This window comes from Salmo salar, chromosome ssa09 (genome assembly GCF_905237065.1).
Source record: "Salmo salar chromosome ssa09, Ssal_v3.1, whole genome shotgun sequence".
NCBI lineage: Eukaryota > Metazoa > Chordata > Actinopteri > Salmoniformes > Salmonidae > Salmo > Salmo salar.
In genome coordinates, this window is record NC_059450.1 from 125,006,392 (window position 1) to 125,022,926 (window position 16,535).

Here is a 16,535-nt window from a genome sequence, read left to right on the forward strand (position 1 = left end):
CATTTTTTAAACCTTTTTTACTTTTTCTCCCCAATTTTGGTCTTGTCTCATCGCTGCAACTCCCCAACGGGCTTGGGAGGCAAAGGTGGAGTCATGCGTTCTCCGAACCATGACCCGCCAAACCGCGCTTCTTAACACCAACCAACTTAACCCGGAAGCCAGCCACACCAATGGGTCGGGGGAAACACCGTTCAAGTGACAACCGAGATCTGCCTGCAAGCACCCGGCCCGCCACAAGGAGTTGCTCGGGCGCAAGTAAAGCCCCCCCAGCCAAACCCTCCCCTAACCCAGACAACGCTGGGCCAATTGTGCGCCGCCCTATGGGACTCCCAATCACAGCCGGTTGTGATACAGCCTGGGATCGAACTCAGATCTGTAATGACGCCTCTAGCACTGTGATACAGTGCCTTAGACCACTGCACCACTCGGGAGGCCCCCAACTGTTATACAATGAGAAATATAATGATAATCAGTTACACTACTGTAATCTAAGCTTTTGAGCATGTCTTACTACATGTCAACTATGAATCTCACTAAAGTATCCAATTATTTCTTTACTCATTTATCCATCTGTACATTTCCATGTTTACAGCTCTATGCTCCCTCTTACCTTTGGTACAACCTGGATTTTAGTATGGAGCTTTGACACCAGGAGTACTCTGACCCCAATGTTAGCTGGACAGTGATAATGCTCCATCTCTCAGGTCAGTGTCCTCAGCTGGTCAGTGGGCAGAAACACCGGTGCCATGGCTTTCTGTATCCTCAAAACAGGCTGTCCCAGGACTTGCTCGGTGTACACAGAGTTCCTCCTTCTTCAACTGAAAATTCTCCAAATGGAAAGGACAGCAGGCAAATGCAGCACTTCTCTCTCTTTCTCTAAGTGAGTCAAAAGTCTGTACCAGCCAGGTGACGTTTGGCTGGAGTGCCAACTGTTGCCAAACTCTTTGGTACCAGGCCGTGTCTCTCCAACAGTATTTTGACTGACTTATTGGTCTATTCATTCATCTTGCAGTCCCTCTTAAGAAAGAAAAACAGACAAAGAGGAGCAGCAAGTCAGGAATTTGAATGTGGTGTTACCAGAATAAGCTAAGTAACAAGTACACAAGGCCCTGTGTGTCAGTGCAACAAAACAGCAGCTACCCTCCCACCTTTTTGCAGTTGAAAGGCAGCCCTTTCACACAATATGCTGCTTGTCAAGAGTGTCACAGACTCACCCTCCCCTCTCTCCCTTTGACTCTCACTTTGTCCTTCTCTTCATCAAGTGGCAAATGTCAGTCAGTTACAAGAGAGAGGTCTTCACAAATTAGTTCAGAAACACAGTCTGGTCTATAAAGGGAAAAGGGAAAAGTGTTGGCTGTTGTTGTTGCTAAGGACAGCACTATAGGAAGACGGAGTAACAAGGAAGAGGTGGAAGCAGGGTGGGGGAAGGAAACGACAGTGTGGGATATATCCCTTTGAGTAATGGAAACTGCTCCTCTGGATGGACGGACAGCCATCCTCTTCTCCCCATCCACTACAATCAAGAATCTCCTTCCCAAAACAACACTATTTCTGTAAGGTTGAACTTTTCTTAGTCAACCATGTGTTCTTTTTCTTTGTGCTCTTGAACGTAGCCGTGTTTCTTTGTTTTGGAACGTAGCCATTTTTCTTTGTGTTCTGGAACGTAGCCGTGGTTCTTTGTTTTGGAACGTAGCCGTGTTTCTTTGTGTTCTGGAACGTAGCCGTGTTTCTTTGTGCTCTTGAACGTAGCCGTGTTTCTTTGTGCTCTTGAACGTAGCCGTGTTTCTTTGTGTTCTGGAACGTAGCCGTGTTTCTTTGTGCTCTTGAACGTAGCTGTGTTTCTTTGTGTTCTGGAACGTAGCCTTGTTTCTTTGTGCTCTTGAACGTAGCTGTGTTTCTTTGTGTTCTGGAACGTAGCCTTGTTTCTTTGTGCTCTTGAACCTAGCCGTGTTTCTTTGTGTTCTGGAACGTAGCCTTGTTTCTTTGTGCTCTTGAACGTAGCCGTGTCTTTCATTTTTGTTCTTTGATTTCACCTGTGTTCGTTTCTCACCTGGTCTCATCAGCTCCCTATTTAGTTCAGTTCTTTCTGTTTGTATTGTTTGTTTTTGATTGCCTACCTGTGTTTGACCATTGCCTGCCTGCGACCACAATTCCTGCCTTCTGCGAAGGCTTAATAAACATCTGCCGTGCTCTGCGTGTGAATCTACACCTTCTTCTCTCTGAGTATTCATTACAATTTCGAATTGTTCATGTTCAGACAACATGCAGAGTGAAATCACAGATTCCAACCTGGTGAATATGAATTGAAAGCCTGCAATATATCATACTACTATAGCTCTTGTTTTGGACAAGCATCTTGTGTTTATGTGTAGTCAAATGATGTGGCCTATGAGACATTTTCCAGACAAGTAGCCAGAGAGAGAGTGGTTTCCTTGGACAAAGTGACAACAGGTTCCCTGTTCAACTGCGGTAAATGTTACCAGTGACTTACATGATGACATCTCGTTTGGACCGCCAACCATGTGTTACCGTGACAACACATCTGGAAAACACCCAAACGATCAGTCTGGCGTGTTCTCAGATATTGCACCAGTAATAATGATGATCAGCTAATGTTGGGTTTCATTGATTGTGAACTAACTACCACCAAACAAATCTGTGAATGCTAATATGGTCAGTTAGCAGACGCTTTTATCTAAAGCAACTTATATAACTGTCAATTTTGACAGTGTGTGTATATCTGGACCAAGAAAGAATGGAACCCACAACCCTGGTGTTGCTAGCACCATTCTCTACCCCGCTGAGCCATTGGAACCACCGATTTGAAGATATCATTATGAAGACTTATGACCAGCTCACTTCCCAAGTTCTTGCAAACAGGAAATATCCGACTGTGAAACAGAAGAAAAGAAATTCAAAGGATGATTCAGTCTGAAAGTGATTGTCTTTGTTTTGGATGAAGGGCTTGCCTCGAGGCGAGGAAAAAAAGACCAAGACTGAGGAAAGGAAATCACATGAGGAAAGACCTTCAGAAAAGGTCATCCAGTCTGCAGTATCTATAAAGATAGATATCGCCTGGTAGTGTGTGAAGCCCAGATGTTGCAGCTGTTGGAAAGGCCTGAAGTCCCTGGAACACACAGCTGTTTATAACAATAACACTCTCACAGACAGGTATGCTCACAGCTTGGGAAGCTACTCATTAGATAAAAGGAAGACAAATATACTATACTGAACAAAAACATAAACGCAACATGTAAAGTGTTGGTCCCATGTTTCATGAGGTGAAATAAATGATCCCAGAAATGTTTCATGGGCACAAAAAGCTTATTTCTCTCAAATTCTGTGCACAAATTTGCTTACATCCCTGTTAGTTAGCATTTCTCCATTGCCAAGACAATCCATCCACCTGATAGACGTGGCATATCAAGAAGCTAATTACGGCACGATCATTACACAGGTACACCTTGTGCTAGGGACAATAAAAGGCCACTCTAAAATGTGCAAATGTTTTAAAATGTTTTGTCACACAACACAATGCCACAGATGTTTTGAGGGAGCATGGAATCGGTATGCTGACTTCAGGAATGTCCACCAGAACTGTTGCTAGACTTTAATGTTAATTTCTCTACCATAAGCCGTTTCAGAGAATTTGGCAGTACGTCCAACCGGCTTCACATCCACAGTCCACGCAAAACCACGCCAGCTCAAGTCCTCCACATCCGGCTCCTTCATCTGCGTGCTGGTCTGAGACCAGCCACCAGACAGCTAATAAAACTGTGGGTCTGCACAACCGAATCATTTCTGCACAAACTGTCAGAAACCGTCTCAGGGAAGCTCATCTGCGTGCTCGTCATCCTCACCAGGGTCTTGACCTGACTGCAGTTCGGTGGCATAACCGACTTCAGTGAGCAAATGCTCACCTTCGATGGCCACTGGCACACTGGAGAAGTGTGCTCTTCATGGATGAATCCCGGTTTCAACTGTACTGGGCAGATGGCACTGGGCAGTATGGCATTGTGTGGGCGAGCGGTTTGCTGATGTCAACGTTGTGAACAGAGTGCCCCATGGTGGCAATGGGGTTATTGTATGGGCAGACAATCTACGGACAATGAACCCAATTGCATTTTATCAATGACAATTTGAATGCGCAGAGATACCGTGACGAGATCCTGAGGCCCATTGTTGTGCCATTCATTTGATCCATGCCTCTACCTTTTTTTATGGTATCTGTGACCAACAGATGCATATCTGTATTCCCAGTCATGTGAAATCCATAGATTAGTGGCTAATGAATTTATTTCAATTGACTGTAACTCAGTAAAGTCTTTGTAAAATTATGCATGTTGTGTTTATATTTTTGTTCAGTGTATATGACAGCTAGTGCTCTAATGTATACAATATATAAGATATCTGTAAAAAAAAAACGTATTTCATCTAGTTTATATACTTCCCATTTCATGTTTATTTAAGAGACAGTGAGGAAAGACATGGAAGTAAGGAGGAGAAAGTGTGTTACTGTGTTAGAAGGGCATTGGCCAGATTTGACCTCACACCAACACCAGCATACATACGCCCTGAAGGAAGCATCACTAACCGCTTGAGCACGCCAGAGTAGACCACTTATTTCTGTTCTGTCAATACTGTGCATTTCTCTAATGGTGTAAAGGGGATCATGCATCTTATTAAGACCGTTATAATGTATCAAAAAGGTTCTTTCCAGGAAACTGAGTGTATGATCCCATTCAAGGTAGCCAGCAGCAGTAATTAACAGGCCAGTGCACAGTACCCACAGCAGAAGTGGGACTGGTGGAACAACACAGTAACATTTGACACAGTACAGAGGACACACTGAAAGACTGACTGGGTGATTACAACATGGCCCTGATTTCTGTGAGAACAGAACAGAACAAGCTTTCATAACAAAGGAGTTATTATTGCAGTTTAAGTCCGTTTCTAGGGAGCATTTCTCTCTCTGCAAGGCCCCCAAAACGTGTCTGACCGACTGCAAAACAATTCTCTCACTCCCTCCCTCTCTCTATTTCTCTCAATAGCATCCACTGTTTTAGGAGTGGGAAGAAGAAGGGACTAAACGTGGCAATGACTGTTGCCTCTGTAACTGGTCTGTGCCTGCCCTCTCTCTCTCTCCCTGTCTCTATCCCCTGTCTCCCTCTCTCTGTCTTTCTCTCTCCATCTCCCTCTATCCTCCTCTCCTTCTCCCCACTCTGAAAAGAGAAGCTGCAAAGAGACTAGGAGAGAACAGTTAGAAGAGGAAGAGGTACACAGACATGATCATTGTCTGTTGGTCTCCATCGTAGCCAACTAGCCAAGCATTAGCTAGTTAATCTGCCCTGTAGATCTCAGCTTCCAGTGTGCAGACTCAGGGGAGGACAACCTAGGCTTGTATTGTGTCTGTCTGGGGCTCTGATAAACCAAGGACAGTTAGAGGACCCACTCCTGGAGGTTGGCATTGACACAAACAACCAGATGGTGTCCAAATAAGGAACAATGATATCCAACCAAGAGTGACTATACAAATTCCCCCACAATCTCAACGAATTATAACATTTTGTTATAGATTTAGTTAAGTTTGTTTAAACCCTTTATAATTCAATAATGTATCCCAAGATAAACAAGCATATGATCAACTAATTTGTTCATTCATTCATGCTTCTCCCTCTTTTAAACCAGCAACAGCAAATAAAGAATAAACTATATTGAATAACATGCCAATAGACCAACTCTCGTCAATGAACCTTTAGAACAATGACAGATCTACACATGCAGCCAACACAAAGCGAGTATTGTGTCTCACCTGGAGTCTTTCATACAACGCTAATCTCCCAGCTGATTGTCAGTCTGAAAAAGTCAACCCTTCTAACAAAGCATAATGGAAGTTTACTTTACCTGAGGGCAAGTTTCCAGTAACAACAAGAGAAAGACGGCAGGACTGAGCAAACACAGCTTGTCACAAAGAGGGCACCACTGTCAGTCTTCTTCATGTACAGCAAAACCCAAATAAAAAAAGCCTGGATGGAATCCAAAAGGGGGAGAGCGAGAGGTGCAGCAGGAGTTTGTTGTTTGCGGTCAGTCTCTCCGATGTTTGAGAGGCTCTCCCTGTCCTAAACACACTCTCTCACATCACACTGTCATGACAAAAAGAGTGACAAAGCAATGTGTCCTGTGCTCTGCTCTGCTGACACAGTCTGCCCCCCCTCCCACCCCCCCCCATCTCGCTCATTCTCCCTCCCTCAGTTTTCCTGTGCTGTCAACCACTCCTAGCAGGACACAAGGCAGTCATTCTTCTGGCTAAAGAAATCCTTACTTGTTCTCACAAAGCCTACAGAAACAAGTTCACCTTGAGTCACTGGCATATTTTGGAAGAGGTTGAAATAATCATTAGATAGATGCATGCACTCTTCACTGAAACAGCCCCAAAGATGCATCCAATTAGTTATTTTGACCTACTGTGTTCCTGCATTTTAATACCAGATACTTCACTTCATCAACATAAAATAAATAACTATATTTATTCCTTAAACTTTTATATTGAAAACTCTATATTTTTTTACAGCTAATATTGATTGACTGAGTCTAATATGAACAAGCGACCAGGTGTCACTGAGAAAACAGTAAGTGGTGAAAACAGCGTAAAATATAACAACTGGTTGGGGCAGTTTTTAATCACATAATGTCTATTATTGTCAAAGGGAACATAAACTGCAGACGTCCGCTTTTTGTAGAGGCTCAGAGCCTCGGACTCATCTGTCAAAATTGGTTCAAGCTGTCATGGCTGACCTAACCTGTGATGCTGCTGCTTGTCAGCCTGGCTCTAACACAGACAGAATACAAACACCCAAACAACATAGCCACAAATATAGCTCCTATAGCCTCATAAAAAGCACACCATTTTCCTGATAAACAAATGTACATTACTGTTCAAAAGTTTGGGGTCACTTAGAAATGTTTTTGAAAGAAAAGCTAATTTTTAGTCCATTAAAATAACAACAAATTCATCCGAAATACAGTGTAGACATTGTTATTGTAAATGACTATTGTAGCTTGGAAATGCCAGATTTTTAATGGAATATCCACATAGGTGTGGAGAGCCCCATTATCAGCAATCATCACCCCTGTGTTCCAATGGCACGTTGTGTTAGCTAATTTTAAAATGCTAATTGATCATTAGAAAACCCTTTTGCAATTATATTAGCACAGCTGAAAAGTGTTGTTCTTATTAAAGAAGCAATAAAACTGGCCTTCTTAAGACTAGTTGAGTATCTGGAGCATCAGCATTTGTGGGTTTTATTGCTTCTTTAATTAGCACGACAGTTTTCAGCTGTGCTAACATAATTTCAAAATGGCTTTCTAATGATCAATTAGCTTTTTAAAATGATAAACTTGGATTAGCTAATACAACGTGCAATTAGAACACAGGACTGATGGTGGCTGATAATGGGCCTCTGTACGCCTATGTAGATATTCCATTAAAAATCAGCCGTTAGCTACAATAGTCATTTACAACATTAACAATGTCTACACTGTATTTCTGATCAATTTCATGTTATTTTAATGGACAAAAAATTTGATTTTCTTTAAAAAACAAGGACATTTCTAAGTGACCCCAAACTTATGAATGATAGTGTATATATACAGTACCAGTCAAAAGTTTGGAGACATGTTTTCATTCAAGGGTTTTTCTTTATTTGACTATTTTCTACATTGTCTAATAATAGTGAAGACATCAAAACTATGAAATAACACATATGGAATCATGTAGTAACCAAAAAAGTGATAAACAAATCAAAATATATTTTATATTTGAGATTCTTCAAAGTAGCCACCCTTTGCCTTAATGACAGCTTTGCACACTCTTGGCATTCTCTCAACCAGCTTCATGAGGTAGTCACCTGGAATGCATTTCAGTTAACATGTGTGCCTTGTTAAAAGTTAATTTGTGGAATTTCTTTCCGTCTTAATGCGTTTGAGCGAATCAGTTTTGTTGTGACAAGGTAGGGGTGGTATACAGAAGATGGCTCAATTTGGTAAAAGACCAAGTCCATATTATGGTAAGAACAGCTCAAATAAGCAAAGAGAAATGACAGTCCATCATTACTTTAAGACATGAAGGTCAGTCAATCAGGAAAATGTCAATAACTTTGAAAGTTTCTTCAAGTGCAGTCGCAAAAAACCATCAAGAGCTATGATGAAACTGGCTCTCATGAGGACCGCCACAGGAAAAGAAGACCCAGAGTTCATTAGAGTTACCAGCCTCAGAAATTGCAGCCCAAATAAATGCTTCATGGAGTTCAAGTAAAAGACACATATCAACATCAAATGTTCAGAGGAGACTATGTGAATCAGGCCTTCATGGTCGAATTGCTGCAAAGAAACCCCTACTAAAGGACACCAATACGAAGAAGAGACTTGCTTGGGCCAAGAAACACGACCAATGGACATTAGATCAGTGGAAATCTGTCCTTACTCTGCATCTTTGTGAGATGTAGAGTAGGTGAACGGATGATTTCTGCATGTGTGGTTCCCACCATGAAGCATGGAGGAGGTGTGATGGAGTGGGGATGCTTTGCTGGTCATTTTGCAGCGATACGCCATCCAATATGGTTTGCGCTTAGTGGGAATATCATTTGTTTTTCAACAGGACATTGACCCAACACACCTCCAGGCTGTGTAAGGGCTATTTGACCAAGGAGAGTGATGGATTGCTGCATCAAATGACCTGGCCTCCACAATCACCCGATCTCAACCCAATTGAGATGGTTTGGGTTGAGTTGGACGACAGAGTGAAGGAAAAGCAGCCAACAAGTTCTCAGCATATGTGGGAACTCCTTCAAGACTGTTGGAAAAGCATTCCAGGTGAAGCGGGTTGAAAGAATGCAAAGCGTGTGCAAAGCTGTCATCAAGGCAAAGGGTGACTACTTTGAAGAATCTAAAATCTAAAATCTATTTTGATTTGTTCAACACTTTTTGGTATCTACATTATTCTATATGTGTTATTTCATAGTGTTGATGTCTTCATTATTATTCAACAATGTAGAAAATAGTAAAAATAAAGAAAAACCCTTGAATGAGTAGCTGTGTCCAAATTTTTACTGGTACGGTATATATTGAGACGGAAATGAAAGTGAAATTCAATGAAAGATGGAAAAGCATCAGCAGGCAGGCAGTAGTGGGTCAGATATTTGGAAAGTCCTTTCAAACATGAGGAAGTCATTTAAGATGGAGATAACTATTTGCCTACAAAGTTAGCTGTGGATTGGAAAGCAGCGGCACTCTTTCATCAACCTTGCGTGGTCTGTACTTCGCTAACTCTAAACCGTCTATTTAAATGTAATTACTCTCCCCACAGAGATAGGCTTGCACAGAGCCAAATTCCCCCCAAACCACTGTGTGTGTGTGTGTGTGTGTGTGTGTGTGTGTGTGTGTGTGTGTGTGTGTGTGTGTGTGTGTGTGTGTGTGTGTGTGTGTGTGTGTGTATGTGTGTCAGTCAGTCACTGTGTGTGTGTGTGCAAATTATGAGGAATTATTTTGAGCTTGAACTAGGGAATGAACATCTGCATATGTATTGTAGGTATGGCATACAGTACATGTATCAAAAAGACATACAGGTACTGTATGTCATGCCTACATACCTACAATTGTATTGACCAATACTGTCTGAGTTCCACTCCTCATCCAGGTGGTTGTATTGACCAATACTGTCTGAATTCCTCTCCTCATCCAGGTGGTTGTATTGACCAATACTGTCTGAATTCCTCTCCTCATCCAGGTGGTTGTATTGACCAATACTGTCTGAATTCCTCTCCTCATCCAGGTGGTTGTATTGACCAATACTGTCTGAATTCCTCTCCTCATCCAGGTGGTTGTATTGACCAATACTGTCTGAATTCCTCTCCTCATCCAGGTGGTTGTATTGACCAATACTGTCTGAATTCCTCTCCTCATCCAGGTGGTTGTATTGACCAATACTGTCTGAATTCCTCTCCTCATCCAGGTGGTTGTATTGACCAATACTGTCTGAATTCCTCTCCTCATCCAGGTGGTTGTATTGACCAATACTGTCTGAATTCCTCTCCTCATCCAGGTGGTTGTATTGACCAATACTGTCTGAGTTCCTCTCCTCATCCAGGTGGTTGTATTGACCAATACTGTCTGAATTCCTCTCCTCATCCAGGTGGTTGTATTGACCAATACTGTCTAAATTCCTCTCCTCATCCAGGTGGTTGCAACAGAGCGCTTTCTCTACATCCACATCTATGACTATTCTATTGATCGCATAAAGGATCTTCAGATACATGGAGCAGGCCTTTGCCTAGAAGCTGCTTAAATACCAGCCCCTCGTGACTCGCTTGGACAGCCTTGGTGTAGGTGCAAGCTGGTGACGCTGATATTCGTCAGTCTCGGCCACATCCACAGGTTTGCAGTGCGTAGCCTCCAGATTGAGGACCTGACAAAAACTAGGACAAAGGAATTGGCTAGATTCTGCTCTGTTTCAGCTGTCGTGGGCACCCCAGCTGTTTGGATAAGGAGGTACTTTCTGTACCATGCATACAGGGACCTTTGACATTTGTTTTGGGGGGGGGATTTTGAGCTTGAACTAGGCAGAATGAACATCTCCGAATGTATTGTAGGTATGTTACACATGATCTTCATTCACTCCAGACCATGTCCCTGTAAATACCCTATAAATACACATACAGATCTCAGGAGCCCCTATTAAATATGCCCTTTATCAACAGCCCGCTATTGATCTGCATACTGCAAACACATAGGCTGCATGATAAATTGCACCCTATTCAAGTGCACTATGTAGGGAATAGGGTTTAATTTGGGATGCAACCATACAGTACACTGTTAAACTAAATGAAGACACAACAGGCTGTGTCAGTAAAAAGCTTGCCCTGTTTTCCTTTCATTTTAAATGAATAGCATATTTCGCCTACCCACCTCCTACTCAATTCCTATTGGCTTTTGGGAGCATGTATGAATGGCCCAGGGCCTAATTTGAAGTAAACCTTCATTACAGACATCAAAGGGATTGATAGGCACTGACTTGATCCTTTGAGCTGGTTTCAGCGTCTCAATCGGTGAACAAAACAACCTAATCCAGGTCTGGAACAGTACTGTAGTCAGGGCTGGAAATTCATGGAGTGATTTCAGACTACAATAGAGTGGGAATTCAGAGATTCCAAGGAAATGGGTCACCGTTTCTCCAGAAGTACAAGTAGATTATTCAATATTTCTACTAGCTGCAGGCTAAATGTGTAAAATGTTACTATTCTGAAGCCACATATCCTTTCACATTTGTTACTTAGTACTTTTTACATTAACATCAGCATAAAGTAAGAACTTAAGATGACCATATGAATGATCAAAGCTGCTCTCTGGTAAATAGGTAAATCACTGTGAGTAGTAGATGACTCTCCATTATGCTGGAATATGACAACAGACCACATTGAGTAGTGTTGCCATGAGGGATTTAAACAACCAGCAAAACTCACTATCCCTTCATGTATTCTCCCATTCTAGTTCACACTCAGCAACAGACTGCTGAACAGCTGGAAATGACCAAGAATCAGTTGGATATTCTATCTAATCAACATGAGGGCTGTATGTACTGTATGAAGCATATCAGAGTAGGAGTACTGATCTAGGATCAGGTCCCTCCTGTCTATGAAATCTTATTCATTATGATCTAAAAGGCAAAACTGATCCTAAATTCGCACTCCTACTCTGAGATTCTTGATTCATATGGCCCCAGAACCATAAGGAGATATACAGAAGGGCTCTGAACATGATGTAACAAGAGTGCCACCCAGTGGGAGTTTAGTGTAAAACAGTGGTAGTTTAAAATTAGAGGTGGAAACCCTAAACAGGTATAAAACATGGCTATAATATGATCAACTAAGTCAAGAAACCTAAATATGTTCAGCTAATGGGGGTACAATACATAATTCATTCCACTTCTCTCTGTGAAATTATTGAATCTCAAAAATTGACAGATAAATAACAAATACTTTAAAGAAAACAGTGGTTTTGTTTTAAGATTCAAATAGCAGTTTCACTATATACCTTTGTATATCATGCGCTGCTTTAGGAAATGGAAACAAATAGGATTGCTAGGCCTCCGTAAAATAACATGTGAGTGTTATGATAAGGAAGACCCTAACAAAAGCAGGCTGACGGTCTGTTTGGGAGTGGGTCTCTCACGCACAGCACCTCTACAGCACCACTACTGTTTGTAGCATCATGTGAAGGAAATTCCACATACTCTAATAGAATGCATCCAATTTCCTCTTCCCTCTGTCTCTTCCTCTCTGTCTCTCTCTATCTCTGTCTCTCTCTCGCTTTCTCTCTCTCTCTCTTTGTCTCTATCTATCTCTGTCTCCCTCTCGCTCTCTCTCTCTCTTTCTCTATCTCTGTCTCTGTCTCTCTCTCTCTCTCTCGCTCACTCTCACACGCACACAGACGCTCTCTTTTTGTCTCTCCCAGACACACATTCTCTCTCATGGCCCAAGCCAGTGGCGACCCATCATTCAGGGTAGGTGGGGCAGAGACCCACCTGTTTTGAGACCAACATTTTAACAAAAACAGTATATTTATATATACATATATATGTATATATATATATATATGGTACCAGCCAAAAGTTTGGACACACCTATAATACTCATTCCAGGGTATTTCTTTATTTTTACTATTTTCTACATTGTAGAATAATAGTGAAGACATCAAAACTATGAAATAACACATATGGAATCATGTAGTAACCAAAAAAGTGTTGAACAAATCTAAATATATTTTATATTTGAGATTCTTCAAAGTAAAATATTTTTTTTATTTCACCTTTATTTAACCATGTAGGCTAGTTGAAAACAAGTTCTCATTTACAACTGTGACCTGGCCAAGAATAAAGCAAAGCAGTTCGACACATACAACAACACAGAGTTACACATGGAATAAACAAACATACAGTCAATAATACAGTAGAAAAAATCTATAAACAGTGTGTGCAAATGAGGTAAGATAAGGGAGGTAAGGCAATAAATAGGCCATGGTGGCGAAGTAATTACAATATACCAATTAAACACTTGAGTGATTGATGTGCAGAAGATGAATGTGCAAGTAGAGATACACAAGTAGAGATACTGGGGTGCAAAGGAGCAAGAAAAATAAATAAATACAGTATGATGGGCTATGTACAGGTGCAGTGATCTGTGAGCTGCTCTGACAGCTGGTGCTTAAAGCTAGTGAGGGAGATATGAGTCTCCAGCTTCAGTGATTTTTGCAGTTCGTTCCAGTCATTGGCAGCAGAGAACTGGAAGAAAAGGTGGCCAAAGGAGGAATTGGCTTTGGGGTTGACTAGTGAGATATACCTGCTGGAGTGCGTGCTATGGGTGGGTGCTGCTATGGTGACCAGTGAGCTGAGATAAGGCGGTGCTTTACCTAGCAGAGATTTGTAGATGACCTGGAGCCAGTGGGTTTGGCGATGAGTATGAAGCGAGGGCCAGACAACGAGACCGTACAAGTCGCAATGGTGGGTAGTATATGGGGCTTTGGTGACAAAACGGATGGCACTGTGATTGACTGCATCCAATTTGTTGAGTAGAGTGTTGAAGGCTATTTTGTAAATGACATCGCCGAATTCGAGGATCGGTAGGATAATCAGTTTTACGAGGGTATGTTTGGCAGCATGAGTGAAGGAGGCTTTGTTGCGAAATAGGAAGCCAATTCTAGATTTAATTTTGGATTGGAGATGTTTAATGTGAGTCTGGAAGGAGAGTTTACAGTCTAACCAGACACCTAGGTATTTGTAGTTGTCCACAAATTCTAAGTCAGAACCGTCCAGAGTAGTGATACTGGACGGGTGGGCAGGTGCGGGCAGCGATCAGTTGAAGAGCATGCATTTAGTTTTCCTTGCATTTAAGAGCAGTTGGAGGCAACGGAAGGAGAGTTGTATGGCATTGAAGCTCGTCTGGAGGTTAGTTAACACAGTGTCCAAAGAAGGGCCCAAAGTATACAGAATGGTGTTGTTTGCGTACAGGTGGATCAGAGAATCACTAGAGCAACATCATTGATGTATACAGAGAAGAGATTTGGCCCGAGAATTGAACCCTGTAGCACCCCATAGAGACTGCCAGAGGTCCAGACAACAGGCCCTCCGATTTGACACACTGAACTCTATCAGAGAAGTAGTTGGTGAACCAGGTGAGGCAGTCATTTGAGAAACCAAGGCTGTTTAGTCTGCCGATAAGAATGTGGTGATTGACAGAGTCGAAAGCCTTGGCCAGATCGATGAATACGGCTGCACAGTAATGTCTCTTATTGATGGCGGTTATGATATCGTTTAGGACCTTGAGCATAGCTGAGGTGCACCCATGACCAGCTCTGAAACCAGATTGCATAGCGGAGAAGGTACAGTGGGATTCAAAATGGTCGGTAATCTGTTTGTTAACTTGGCTTTCGAAGACCTTAGAAAGGCAGGGTAGGATAGATAGGTCTGTAGCCATTTGGGTCTAGAGTGTCTGCCCCTTTGAAGAGGGGGATTATCACGGTAGCTTTCCAATCTTTGGGAATCTCAGACGATACAAAAAATAGGTTGAACAGGCTAGTAATAGGGGTTGCAACAATTTCGGCAGATCATTTTAAAAAGAGAGGGTCCAGATTGTCTAGCCCGACTAATTTGTAGGGGTCCAGATTTTGCAGCTCTTTCAGGACATCAGCTATCTGGATTTGGGTGAAGAAGAAATGGGGGAGGCTTGGGTGAGTTGCTGTGGGGGGTGCAGGGCAGTTGACCGGGGTAAGGGTAGCCAGGTGGAAAGCATGGCCAGCCGTAGAAAAATGCTCATTGAAATTCTCAATTATAATGGATTTATCGGTGGTGACAGTGTTTCCAAGCCTCAGTGCAGTGGGCAGCTGGGAGGAGGTGCTCTTATTCTCCATGGACTTCACAGTGTCCCAGAACGTTTTTGAGTTTGTGCTACAGGATGGAAATGTCTATTTGTAAAAGCTAGCCTTAGCTTTCCTAACTGCCTGTGTATATTGGTTCCTAACTTCCCTGAAAAGTTGAATATCACTGGGGCTATTCGATGCAGAACGCCACAGGATGTTTTTGTGCTGGTCAAGGGCAGTCAGGTCTGGAGTGAACCAAGGGCTATATCTGTTCCTGGTTAAAAAAAAATTGAATGGAGCATGCTTATTTGAGATGGTGAGGAAGGCACTTTTAAAGAATAACCAGGCATCCTCTACTGATGGGATGAGGTAAATATCATTCCAGGATACCCCGGGCCAGGTCAATTAGAAAGGCCTGCTCGCTGAAATGTTTTAGGGAGCATTTGACAGTGATGAGGGTTGGTCGTTTGACAGCAGACCCATTACGGATGCAGGCAATGAGGCAGTGATCGCTGAGATCTTGGTTGAAAACAGCAGAGGTGTATTTGGAGGGCAGGTTGGTTAGGATGATATCTATGAGGGTGCCCGTGTAACCACCCTTTGCCTTGATGACAGCTTTGCACACTCTTGGCATTCTCTCAACCAGCTTCATGAGGTAGTTACCTGGAATGCATTTCAGTTAACAGGTGTGCATTGTTAAAAGTGGCAGACTTGATGGGACAGATAAGGCAATTTGCATCCTGGATGACATGTGAAAATGACCAAAAATAGGAAGTTCCTTCTCAGGGAAAAAGAGCTCAATACCGTTTGTATTTGTTTACATTATCCTGATTTGTCTAAATCAAGAGGACAACACTGAAAAGTGAGTGGTTTGCCAATCTGACACTACAGACTCCTGAGCAGAAGTACTGACAGAGTACACAATGTATATACAGTGGCAAATGTATTTTAGTAGGCCTAATTAATTGACACATTATAGTGTAGTGCTTCTCTGGGCGTCCATGAAATGCCAGAGATTTTATGTCTTTATCAGATTAGTCCAACTGTTCAGAGTAGAAAGGATACTGACAGTCTTATGATGATATTCTACTACACCATTAAACCCCTACTCAAAGGTAACTAGATCGCCCGTTGTTGACACTCAACCCCAAGCCCTAACCCAGGCAACCTCCAACCAGGTTGTGTTATCTTTCCCAGGAAGAGAAGCCCGGTGCCATAATTATCGCCTGGGTGTAACCACATGGGCCGCAACAGCCGGCCTCCTTTGAACTGCAGCCCTAAGGTCAATGTCCACCGCCTGTGAATAAGTGGCCTTAATCATCTCTAATCTACTGAGTAAATACAACATTCCATCTTCTATGTGAGATGGAATGTTGTATTAGATAGGATTAATCAAGAGGGTGGATAACCGGAGAATGGTCTGTCAGAGCATGGGCAATTACAGTTTAAGATGGCCAAACATGTGACACAGAGGTGACATGGACAGTCTTATCCGGTGTCCTGTGTGAATTTAAATATGCTCTCTCTAATTCTCTCTTTCTCTCTTTCTTTCTTTCTCTCGGAGGACCTGAGCCCTAGGACCATGCCTCAGGACTACCTGGCATGATGACTCCTTGCTGTCCCCAGTC

General features: G+C 42.4%; 1 protein-coding gene across 1 annotated transcript in view; it reads right to left on the reverse strand.

The window, feature by feature from the left end:
- phldb1b (pleckstrin homology-like domain, family B, member 1b) overlaps positions 1-6,173 on the reverse strand; it is a 95,968-nt gene extending 89,795 nt beyond the window's left edge. Inside the window, exon 1 of the mRNA XM_014213736.2 lies at positions 5,905-6,173. The gene's annotated coding sequence lies outside the window, so the exon portion shown is untranslated. The remainder of the gene's footprint in view (positions 1-5,904) is intronic.
- Positions 6,174-16,535: the final 10,362 nt, after the last annotated feature.